The sequence below is a fragment of the Dermacentor albipictus genome, chromosome 1, assembly GCF_038994185.2.
Source record: "Dermacentor albipictus isolate Rhodes 1998 colony chromosome 1, USDA_Dalb.pri_finalv2, whole genome shotgun sequence".
Lineage (NCBI taxonomy): Eukaryota > Metazoa > Arthropoda > Arachnida > Ixodida > Ixodidae > Dermacentor > Dermacentor albipictus.
Genome location: NC_091821.1, coordinates 97,883,826 through 97,896,446, shown reverse-complemented (window position 1 = coordinate 97,896,446; position 12,621 = coordinate 97,883,826). Strand labels below are relative to the sequence as shown.

At 45.4% G+C, this 12,621-nt stretch overlaps 1 protein-coding gene across 1 annotated transcript in view; it reads left to right on the top strand.

The window, feature by feature from the left end:
- LOC135917540 (uncharacterized) overlaps positions 1–12,621 on the top strand; it is a 680,547-nt gene that overhangs the window by 100,585 nt on the left and 567,341 nt on the right. The gene's annotated exons all lie outside the window — the stretch shown is intronic.

The window sequence follows — 12,621 nt, the reverse complement described above, 5'->3', positions numbered from 1 at the left end:
TCTGTAGTTTCCGATGTAATTTTTACTCCCTTTTTTATGTATAACTGTTAATTTTGCGATTTGCATTCATTTTGGAAACACTCCTGTTAATAAACATCAGTTAAATATATGTGTCAGAAATGGCGTCATTAGTTCTAAAACGTATTTTATGGGTTTCATAGTTATCCCATCTGCATCGCGGTTGGCACTATTGCTCGTCCTTAAAAAAAACTGCTGCAACTACTTCATCAGATACGGCATTCAGAAAAAAGGAGTCGCTGCTTGTATGATCGACATAACTGAGCGCTTCGCGATCGAAATAATCTGTGTTTATATTGATAAAATGATCGTTAAATGCATCAGCTAAGCGTTTTCCTGTGAGTTCTTCATTGTTTAAAGTAATTTTGTCAATGAAATTTGTGTCGGCGTTACGATTGAGCGTGTTATTTAGCATTTTCCATGTTAAATCTGTCCTTGTGGCACATGCGGAAAACATTTCATGGAAATAGTGATTTCTTGCTGATCTTATTTCTTTTGTTAATTTGCTCCGAGAAGACTTAAACAGTTTTAACAACTCTGGATCCCGTTTTTTTTTAGACATTTCTTATACAAGCTTTTCTTTACTTTGATCTTACTAAGTAATTCAGGAATAATCCAAGGCTTGCGGAGTTTCTTACATGGCCGAAGTCGCTTATGTGGAAACGAGTCTGTATATAGCTTCAAAAATTGTCCAAAAATAAATTGTAAGCATTCTCTGCATCTTTTTGTTGCAGTATGATGCTCCAATCAAAGCATTCTATTCTTCGTTGAAAGTCGTTAAGATTCTTTGGCGTCATTTCCTGGAAAAATACTGGGGGTGCTTTCGTATATTTGAATTTTTGTTTGTGTATACATAAGTATATCGCACTGTGGTCACTAATATCTGTACTTATAACACCTGCGTTTAAAGGGGAAGTGCTCATATTTGTGATAAACAAGTTCAGTAAAGAAGCGGATGAGAGGGTGATCCTGGTGGGACACGTAATGACATTGATGCAACCATACGAAAGGATTAGCTGTTCTCATTCTTTCTTCATACTAGTGTCTGTTAACATGTTTATATTGAAGTCTCCCCCCAAAATAAAGTTGTGTTTATTTTCACCTGCGAGGGTTAGAAGAGTCTCAAGAAAAGCAAAATCATTTCGAGCGTTTCCATTTGGTGGACGGTATACCACCGCTATTACGGTTCCTTTCGTGTACAAAGACAAAATTTTGAAGTCAATGTTGACGTAAGGGAAGTCCGATATTACGTCACACATAATGCTTTCATTAACCATGAGACACACAGTTCGGTTCAAAAGAACATTATTATAGCTTGAAAGACGTAGGACATTAGCATCTCCGGCACACCATGTTTCTGTGAACATAATCACGTTGAACACATCGTTGAACTGGTCGAAAAGTACTTCAAATTGTAACATCTGATTCCCAGCGGATTGCGTGCTTAAGTGAAGCAGTTTTAGCGCCTGCGCGTAGTCGCCACCGCAGACCTTGAGGAATTCTGAAGGCATTGCGTAGTTCCCCATTGTCGTGATAGACGGACACTATCACAAAAGGTGTCAGAGCATAAACCGCCTTTACCCAATCTTATCTTAGTCGCTTTCGTTGTGCACCCTGATCGCCTTCGCTCCATCTTTTTGTCTCATATACACTTTACAGTTTTTGTGCCAGACGTATTTGTATCCGTGATTTTTAGCCCAAACTTTGGCTGTTCCGAGTAGGAGCCTGTTTTTCCTTGTCAAGTTTTCCAGAATGTAGCAGGGGTCTTCAGATTTTTTCACTTCGTTTTTTTTTCAGGAAGGAGTCCCTTACGGCTTCATTCGCGAATCGTACGATTACGACTGGTACTTTATCTCCAGCAGCCGGTAATCGGTGCACAGCTGCAACATCACTGTCGGCGAGCAAGGGCAGGTCTAACTTCTCCGCTACGGCATTGACCTTGCTCAAAAGGTCCTCACTTTTAGTTACGGGGAGGCCATGCAACTCAAGGTTTAATTTTCTACTATGCCACTCGAGCTCGTGCAATTCCTGGACGATTGTTAAGCCTATCGAGATAAATCTGTGCAAATAAAACAGTCCTTTGGGCTATAGTTGCCAGCCGTTTAGGCTGATAATCTGAAAACCAAATGCAGGCGTCGTCAACGTATATCGATATTCGGACTGTTTTGCACACTTTCTTCAAAGCACCGGGTAAACCAACCAGGCCACGTTCAATAACAAGGACATTACCCTGCGGCACGCCTCTAATGATTTCCATTCGAGTAATTAAGCACTGTCCTCAACTTCACTTGCATCGACTAGCAACAGTGGAACGTGTGAAGAAAGCGGAGAAGCTGCCCTGTTACACCCATTGCCACAAAACGAGAAATTATTCAACATTGGAGCACACAACAGTGCGCTTTGGAACCGTATGCAAATATGACCAGCGTTGAAAAGCCATATCTGCCCTGGTCTTCTATGTGACTAACCTAACCTATGATGTTATCTTGGGCATTCAAACGTTGTCGAAAGACAGTCATACATATTGGAGAGCCTTGTGATTCTCTACCACCATGTCAGCCGGATACGGGTAAGCTTCTCCATCAGCTTTGGAACGCATGAAGTCAGGGACGCAAGCAGATATGATATTAGATCTGTCCTGTCTTTAGCAGGCTTCCGCATCGGCACAATCCAAGCCACCTTTCATGACAGAGATGGCTATCCACAAATTATGCGCGGAGCTGGAGAATAATCCCACTACCCTACCAAAACTTTTCGATGCGTTCTTTTTTATGAGGAGACGCGGTACATAGACGCAATGCTGAATTTTCTTTTTCCACTCTATCCTGACCGCAAAAACTTCTGTAACATCAGAGCATAAGTCGTTGACATTAACTGTGATGTGTGTTATCTCTCTGCGAACATGCAATGCGGCACTTCTGTTTGGGAAAGACGTTGTTGTAGGATATTTGTGCGTGACGTATCCGCTGATTGATCTTTTTCTGGGTAACCCGGCATCAGATTAAGTCAAAACCGAGATTTGATATTCCCTCAAAAACAAGTTGAGTTCAGCCACGCGAGGAAAGATGTCAGCACAGTTCCATTGCATTATAAAGGGCACTTTCCGGTGGTTTAGCGTGCACTGAGGTTTTGCCCTTTGTGTCTTACAATGGAGGGTTGTTCAAATAACAACAAAACAGGCGCGATTCAAGCGCCAACATGGCCTGCAGCATGGTCTTCGCGAAACTCGGCGGCATTGCCTCAAGATCTGAACGTAGAGCAGTGAAGAGAACGTGGATGGTCTACGTAGTGTATTGGACATGTGCCTCTGGCTTCTGAAAGTATTCTTGTCTCAATGCTCCAGCGTATGAAGTTTGTCTAGAAATATCGTGCGTAGCCTTGGGTAACTTCGCATTGCCTGGCTCATGGGGAGAACACTTGTCTGGCGGAATATTAATGTTGCTTACACTTGCCTATGTAGTATAGTAATTCGTCTCTCACCAAGGGAGGAAAATGCTCAGCTATTGGAACCATTGGTATCACAGGTTCAGGTTTAGGTCGTGTAAGAAAGGCATTCACCCGGAATAGGCAACTACTGTAACTTGCGGTGTGGTGCACCATCCGTGACAGTTTGCACATTTCAAGTCAGCTTTGCGCATTTTAAAGTCGTGTGCGCCTCCACATCGTTTGTAGCGCACTTTTAGCCGCATGACGAAAGCGTAGGCTCTTGGAGGACCCTCAGGGTGACTCCGTGTAGTCGGCGGTTTCATAACGAGGGATGGCAAGATTTATAATTGAGGGTCGCTCAGCGTTAGGGGCGAATGCAAGTAATACGGAGTCCGTGTGCTTGACTTTCCACTGAGTGGTAGATGACCCCTCTCTGCGAACAATACGCCTTACAAGAAGAACACCTTGGGACTTCAGGTATGCAAGAAGGTCTGTACAATCTCGGAATACCTCTGATCACAGAAGTGTTTTGCAGTGAAGCATGAGCAAGGCGAACAGTAATTGCAATGTCACACATTTTGCCTATTTGAAGAGCACATTGACTTGTTCTTCAATGGCCACGCAAGCTGAAAACCCTGCGCAGTGAAATAACTCCGAACTGGCGCTGCGTATATGGCCGATTTCATAGCAGAGTATAAAGCAGCAGGGTTCACTTGTCTTAGGTTCTTTCTACTCTCCATTGCTGATATGATCACCGGAATACCCACAGTTATGTTTCTACGGTGGCTTACCATCTTGAAGTAGTCGTCATCCATGTCTGACCAGTCGTCTCCCTTCTCGTCTGTTCCCACAATCGTCGATACGTCGTCATTGGTATAGAGGCGTCACTGGTCTAGTAAAAGTTTCGTTGGTCTGGTCGTTTCGTCGGAGTGTGAGAAGGGCCAGCTGCGTCTCTAGGGCGCTTGCACGCCTGGGCCATGATCGAGGGTTCGATGTCAGAGCCTTGCTCTAGTCGCGTCTTTTGTGTGCGAGCCCGAGAAGAGCTCGCGTTTACCCGGTAAGGGCAAAACCTCTTTGAGGACATGGGCGTCTTTGCGAGAATATTGGGAAATGAGAAAAATACAGCTAAAAATTAGCAGAGCAAAGCCGGAGCTATATTAACTGTTAACGTCGTCGTTTCCTTCCTCTTAAGTAACGTAAGTGCTCCACAGTGTAGCATGAGGATTCTAGAATAGTGAGTTAAAAATGAGAGAAGCAACTTACTCCCGCATGAAGGAGTTGTCAGCGCTCTATATATTTTTGTGAGGTCAGATACGAAATCAAGCTTCCAAAAATTCTGGAGAGTAGACAAGCTAGAGACCACTGTTTTTCGGAGGAAAGAGAGAGCGAGATAGAGAGAGATAGAGAAAAAAAAAGCAAGTGAGAAAGAGGGTGCTGGACAGGGATAGAATGACAAGGTAGAGTGCTGGACAGTGCCCGATACGGTACAATGCTCTTCGAAATAGTGAACGCTTGAGTGAATGAACGACGAAAAAACACGGATGATGAATCAATGACGTCTTGTAAAGAAAGCCATCGTTTCGTCACAGTGTGAGGACACAAAGAAAAAATATGGCATTTGTGTTTCTCAAAAGAAAAGAAGAGGACAAAAAACATATTCTTGTCTTTGACGGGGTCTTGAAGACCCCCTCCGAGTTTATACGTGCAAAAACTACAGACATGGTGCGCTGAGTAATCCTGCACCGAGTTACTTCTGACGGGCGGCGGAGCGTAATATGCTCAGACTGGCGCTTATATTTTTTGCTCCCTCCTCTCTCCCACTCCGTTCCCCCTGCTTCCGGCCCGCGCGGCGCACGCACACTTTGTGACTCGTTCGAAGATTGATGAACGTGTTACGGGCGCGCTGTTGAAGAAAAGCGTCAGCTGAGAAACGGCAGAGAGCCGCGGGCGCAAAGTACTCGCGCCGCCGAAAAAGAAAGCGGTGGGTAAGTGGCGGGGAGTGGGCGGAAGGAGGGGGGGGGGGAGTCAAAAACGAGACAAAACGCACGCGAAGCTCGCGCACTCTCCGCGCAGTAAACGAGCGCGCCGGGCCCCGAGAAAAGCGCCTGGGACAGAAATGCGAACAAATTTTTGCTCCTGCGCGCGCTGGAAGACGAAGTGAGCCTCGTCTCCTCTTCTCCGTTGCGCCCCGGCCACAAAAGAAAAGCCCTCTTTTGCGGCGGCGACGGCGGCGGCGGCGGAGGCGGCGGCGACAGCAACGATTTTCTCATTTCTTCGCATCGGGGTTCATAAATCTTGGAGAGAGAAACCGCAAACGCTCCAGTTGGCCGCTGTCGTACATTTAACAATGGCTTCCGCCCTGACGAACGACTTTGGTCTGCCGCGCCGTCGTATGCCGCTGCTGCCGAGGCCAGCCTTCCTCCGTTATACACTAAGCGCCGCGCTCGCCGCCTCTCCCGTTCGGACTCGCTTTATGTATGCGACCATTTGAAAAGCGAGCGCCTCATTCATTTATTTCCTTTTATTCCTTTTCGTTTCTCTGATTGGAAGGAGAAAGATGCATTACACGCAGACGTGTTCGCGTACGCGAACACCAAGGAGAAAGACATTGTGGGCACTACACTGCGTGGCCGGCCCCGGCATTATATTATTGCTCGTGCGCCTCGGGCTTGGAGGAAGAAGCCCTTCATGATGCATGCGAATATGCAAATGGCTCCGCTTGATGCATAAAGACTGCATGACCGCAACGCATTCGATTTATGCGCAGCCGAGCGATAGCGGCGAAAACGAACCGCGCGGGAGCGAGCGCCTAAGCTGCGTTTGGGTATAGAAGTTTGTGTTCGGGTGACCGCAAAATAGGGGGCTCCCGTGTTGTTTGTCCGTGGTTTTCAGACTAATGTCCGCCAACAACTTTGTTTATATATCCTGGATGAACAGATAACGAATATGACAAAGATGGATGAGAGGAGAACGAAGACGTGGAGGAGCGTAATCACAGCTAATTGGTAGAATTAAAGTCTTGAAGGCTTTTACGGTGTGTCGCAACTTTAAATATGCATATATACCGAAATACTATTTTTCGCCTAAACTGTACCTCTCATGTGTCATATACAACCCTTTCTTCAGAACTTCAAGAAAGGCCCAACAGATGCCACAGCTGTCATGGACAGATGAGCTTGAGCATCTATAGCCAGCTCCTCCCCAGGGATGTCCCAAGTGCTTCTCACAGGAGTGGAAAAAACAGAGTGGTGAAATTTGGCAAATTTGGCAGACAAATGGGTAAAAAAGATTGCGCAGATCCTGCAATCTCAGATCAATCTCTCAGTCAAGTACCGCTAATTACAGTGTCGTCTGTCCAGGAGAAAAGTTAAAAATAACGACGCTTACTATGCGGCTCAAGTATATGTGGCTCACAGTATAACGGGACCCTAGTTACGCAGCCCGCAATTATGTAGCCCGTTTTGTTAGCCGGTCTCTTTGTGTGGTTCAAAAGTTCAAAAAAAAAAAAACGACGCTTACGAAGCGGCCCGCCGAGTAAATGGGACATTTTTATGGGGTACAAAATTTACAAAAATAATGATGCTTACTACGCGGCCCAAATATATGCGGCCCATAGTGTAAGCGGCTCTTTTATGAAAAATGAAATGTGTATGACAACGTGTTTCTTCTTTAAATTCTACACAGTAGAATCCCGCCATATAGAGTATACAAGGTCTCGTAAATCTGCACACCATGGTATTTCCCAGAACACACGTACAACAGGGGCCCTATAATGTAAAACTATTCCAATATGTTTTTATTCCAATCTCCTGACGCCAAATTTGCGTAACCACTCACGCAAGCATCGGGCGGTGACCCGCAGCGTTGCCTCAACAGCTCAATCAAACGCTCTCTTAGTTTATAAGAAGTCACTTTTATTTGCTTTAAAAAAAAATAACATTGCCTATATTGAGCTGTTTTTCGTTTGTAATTGGCTGCCAGAAGGCGATCAGAACTCTCAAGTGGAGAGGGGTTCGATGGGGCTGAGCCAGCGGACTGAAAATAGATAACTGGATGAAGAGGGCGGTGCCGGCGTCTGCGATTGGTCCACTTTTCCTTTCTTAGCTTGCGGTGGCTGGTCGAAAATCGTGGTGGCGTGCAACGGACGGCTAAGAATAATGCCGCGAAAACGGATTCTCAGCAAGGAAGAGTTGGCAGAGCAATGTCGTATACGTACCCAAAGGGCTCGATAACGTTACACTGCCACACAAAAAGGTTTATTATACGCAAATAAACCCATGCTCACCGGCAGGTACAAGTCGCGAGTGCCTGAGTGATCGGTGGGCAACCATCTTCTATTCCTTTCGGAAAAAAATTAAAATTAAATTATGGGGTTTTACGTGCCAAAACCACTTTCTGATTATGAGGCACGCCGTAGTGGAGGACTCCGGAAATTTCGACCACCTGGGGTTCTTTAACGTGCACCTAAATCTAAGTGCACGGGTGTTTTCGCATTTCGCCCCCATCGAAATGCGGCCGCCGTGGCCGGGATTCAATCCCGCGACCTCGTGCTCAGCAGCCCAACACCTATCCTTTCGGAAAGGGGCAGACTCTGGCTATTCAGAAAAAAAGTTCAGTTTTGTTCGGCATATTAATGCATCTTTAACGCGTACACGTCACTTTGACAAAGTCAGTTGGCGCGGTATTGTGACGTCGCGTGACAGGCAAGTGAAGTGGGTGCAGCCCGAAACCTTTTGACCAATAGCCGACAGCTAAATGGCAAAATGGTGTCGAATGAGAAATAACTATTCTTCTTTCGTTCTGTCTAATCATGCATAATCAGCGCGTGCACGTCATATCAGATGGGGATCGCGGTTTTCGTAACGTCGCGTGACAGGCAGTTTTTGAAAAGCGTTTTTGACCATTAGCGGAGGGCTGATTGCAGAACTGAAATATAAAAGTTTGGAATAGCCTTACGTAGCGCCCCAGGAACGCCGCGCGGCAGAGGTGCACTCTAACGACTACACCACAAACTTCCATTCTCTCCTTTTTTTTTTTCCATGACATATATTGCAACGAGTTAACATCACATGTACATGACAAACGCGTACTTTTGAGACGATTATTTTAGGTATTTGTGTACCTGCAATTCTTTAAATGTGCAGCGAGCGTGGATACTTGCCTTATCAACTAGACACATTTTTTTTCCCCTTTGGAAGTGAAGTTGGAAGTGAAGTTTTTCCCTTTGGAAGTTGGAACGTGTATGTCCAACGGGCAACAGTTGCGTGCCCTGCACATACAGGGTACGAGTTTCTACGAAGACTGCAAGTAATATTTAAAGATAGCCGTTTTGAAATAAAAGGACGGTTACTTCGTAGACATGACGTCAGTGGTGGGTGATGGGGTGATGGGTGATGAGGGGTAATTAATCGTTCATTAACACAAATCAATTAACGTTCTATCGTCTAGTTTCAGCGGGCTCATCATAACTGGGAAATTGAAGCGAGCTCTCCAGTACAAGCCATATGAACTTTTGGGTCTAGAAAAATGCTGTTACCCGCAGAAGTGCGGCACGAAGATTTTCGGCTATCGCAGCGCGCGAAACCGAAACTGGAAGCTGCAGCCAGCGCAACGCCGCGCTGCTCGAGGCGACGTTCTGCTTACGTCACCCAGCAGCGGGCAGCCCGCGTGCTGCGACTCCGGCCTCCTCGCTGTCGCAGCGGCGCTGGGTGGCCACTGCTGGGTGGCGTTAGCAGAACGTCGCCTCGAGCAGCGCGGCTATCGGGAAATTTCCTCTATAGTGTATGAAACCACATTCAAAGGATCAGATATACCATTATGGTGCGTTCGAACAATAGTGTTCAGCGCTTTCAAGTATCAGTGAGGTGGTTTGCACAGACATCATCGTGACATCATCATCATCAGCAGCGAGAAATGTGACAGGATGTGAGAGCATGACAGGCGTGCCTTGCATCGGACGACGAAGCGATAACAGTGATAAACTGGTGAAAAACAGTCGTCGTCAAAAAGCAAAACAACGTGCGCGTGGTGATACGGCGCCCTGGCGTCATCGTGGCCGCCATGTTTGGCACAGTGAGAGCTGCGTCTGGGACGTCACATCAGAACCATCTATAACTGGTTTCCTCTCCATCACTCCTGTAACTATGTTGCTGCCTCACCTCGTTTTAGCACCCTTTCCTTTGTCGCTGTGCACACGTCCATGAACGTAATATTCACCTGTTAGTTACGGGACACATATACACATTTTCTCCGCTGTGAGCCAACGTTTTTCGGTAGTTGACAAGAGTTATTTGCATGTTTTTCCAACGCCCTGTCATGCGAACGCGCAAGGCTCGTTGTCAAATGGAGGCGAGCGCCGCAATCTCCCACACGGTTTGCGAGCATATTTTCTCCAAGTTTCTACCGGAGATCTGAGCGCGGCTAATGACAATCGGAATTCTATACTAAATGTAACACTATGTGCTGTTACATGATATACGGTTCCTTAGTCTGACGGGTAGAAAGCCAAATCAAGATGCGCGTTTGGCAAGGCCATCATCAGCGGCGCGCATGCTGCCATAGATATACTACTCCACGTTGAACTTTAACGTTAACTCAAAATTACCTGCACATTGAACGCTGGTGCAAACTCAATATGACGTTGTCATCATGATGATAATGAAGTATGGCTGTCTAGTTTCATACGGGGTGGTGATGTACCTCAAGAAGTGCGTTCTTTCAACTTTCTGGCGTTTTTGCGTCTTCAAGTATACCTTAATTGATACTACTATATAACGCTGCATTCGCTGTCGTTAACTGACGCATAGAAACGAAAAAAAAAAATGGTCTACAATCCATGCTGTGAAGGTAGTCGGGCAGCGTAAACAACAGCTAGAACGCTTACCCATTGCGAAGTAGGCTTGAAATCATTCACGTGGTGACATTCACATGCACATTATATAATTACTAATAGCCTAAGACATTGCGCCGGCTGGCGACTTGGCTTGCGCCGCTACTTCGTGCATCTACAAACAGTGGACCAGAGAGAAGAGACATTCGCCGCGCCTCGTATGCGCGCTGCCCTTCTCGAGTGCTCCACCATACGTGGATTTCCCATACCACGGTCACAGCACAAATCAGTTGCTAGGCGGGTGAGACTGCAAGCCATATACGTCATTTTATGCATTGAAACACAAAAGTAACTGGAACGCCGATGCATTTCTGCGCAAAGTTCGGGAATTAGGATCTCGAAACTGGTGTCATCTTGAGAATTCGTTCCAAGTGGATCTGCCTTGCGAATTCCCCGGCTAGAATATGTAAATTGCAATATGCGCCATAAGCGAATGAGGTAAAAACCTAATTAGTTAATTTTTTTTAATTAGTCGATTATGCATTTCAATTTTTTGTGCAAGTAATGTCCGCCTTTTCATGTAGACCAGCTCATAGACTAGAATTGTGCTATCTGCCACAGGCAGTAGAAAAAAAATTAAATGTTCGCTGAAACACTCGATATTTACGAAGTTAATATGAGCAACGAATAATACTAGTGCCAGAAAACGGCCATCTATCACCCGTGCATGCTGACCGACAAAGCAGGACGGTTAGGTGCATCTGCGATTCTGCATAATAATAATAATAATAATAATAATAATAATAATAATAATAATAATAATAATAATAATAATAATAATAATAATAATAATAATAATAATAATAATAATAATAATATTATTAACTAAGTTCCTGTATAACTCCTGAACATAAAATGTCGGTTCATAGGTGTCTTTAGAGCAAACTGATTTCCTAATAGAATATCACATGATATTTAGATTCCTTCGTTTTCGGGCTTTATGTTTTTTGAAATTCGGGGGGTAAAAATCGGGTGTTATTTTTAACGTGAAAATCCGGGGAGAAATCGGTATTTCTCTTTTTTTGGCATGGAAAACAGGTAAGAAATTTTGGGTTTTGTTGTGAGGCTGCCCAAAGATCGGGGATTTTCCTGGTAATATGTACAAACCATTAACGCAAGCAATAGTATCCCTTTGGATGCAACAGTTCTACTTAAACACACGAAATCCCTCGCAGAGAGACAGAGGAAAGGGGTAAGGCAGGGAGGTTAACCAGAGGGGAAGATCCGGTTTGATACTCTACGCTGGGGAGAGAGGGGAGGGGGAAGTAAAGTGATAGCAAAGTAGAGATAAAGAAAGAAAGGATTACAGACATACAATCACAGTCGGTCACTATCACCGCATATTGTCACCGCACAGCACAGTAGCACTTGAAGCAGGTCCATATAATAGCGAATAGAGCTGCTGACAGATCATGTGATGAAATCATCTCTAGAAATTCTTGTTGTGAAATATGAATAATACATTTAGAAGAAACAACCAAAATAAAAATAGAGATAAACTTGGTTATCCCTTCTTTAGTTTCTTCTGTGCACTTTTTTAACGAAGGAAAAGTACAAAAAGTAGTGCACATGGACATGATTCCCAGGAGGTGTTGTGCTTTTCCTTATCTTAAAGTATTATCGACGTACATTGCCATGTACGTTGGGAGCATTTCTGTGTCCATTCTAGGGGGACGAGTGGTGACATGCCGTAGCTTTGTTACTTGTCTGTTGTCATTCTGTGTTACTAGTATATGCACTTGCAACATTCAGGAAAGGATCAAAATAACAGAGGCCCTGACGTTTTTGAAACCGGAAATGCAGCCACGTTAGTTTGGCATCTCCCTCTGCGTCTCCAATCAGCTCGCCGGAGCAGATAGGCGCGAGCTTTGAGCTTGCACTGCTACACGCCGCCGCAAGTGTGGGCTGCCGGCGCGCGTCAAAACAGACTACGAAACTTCTGTAACAGTTTGAGTGCAGAAGACGCGCTTCTGTGCTTTTCCCTGGCAGATTGAAAAGACGGTGAAAAGCCGCGCCGTAATTATTTGGGTGTCTCTGTTGCTGGCTGACACCTCACGCTCAGATACCCCAAACACAACTTCCATGCTTACGCACCACGCTCCAACGTCAACTTGTCTCGCGAATGGAACTGCTGCGAGAAAGACAGGGGCTGAAAATTTTTTTCTCACTTTCCAGAGGTTGAGAGCGGCAGCAAGAGCTTCAGGAGCGCGGTTGCTATTGCAACGTTGACGTTCTGGGAACCAGTCCCAGTGCTGCTTTGCGAAAAACAGCACGTGACTTCCGCCACA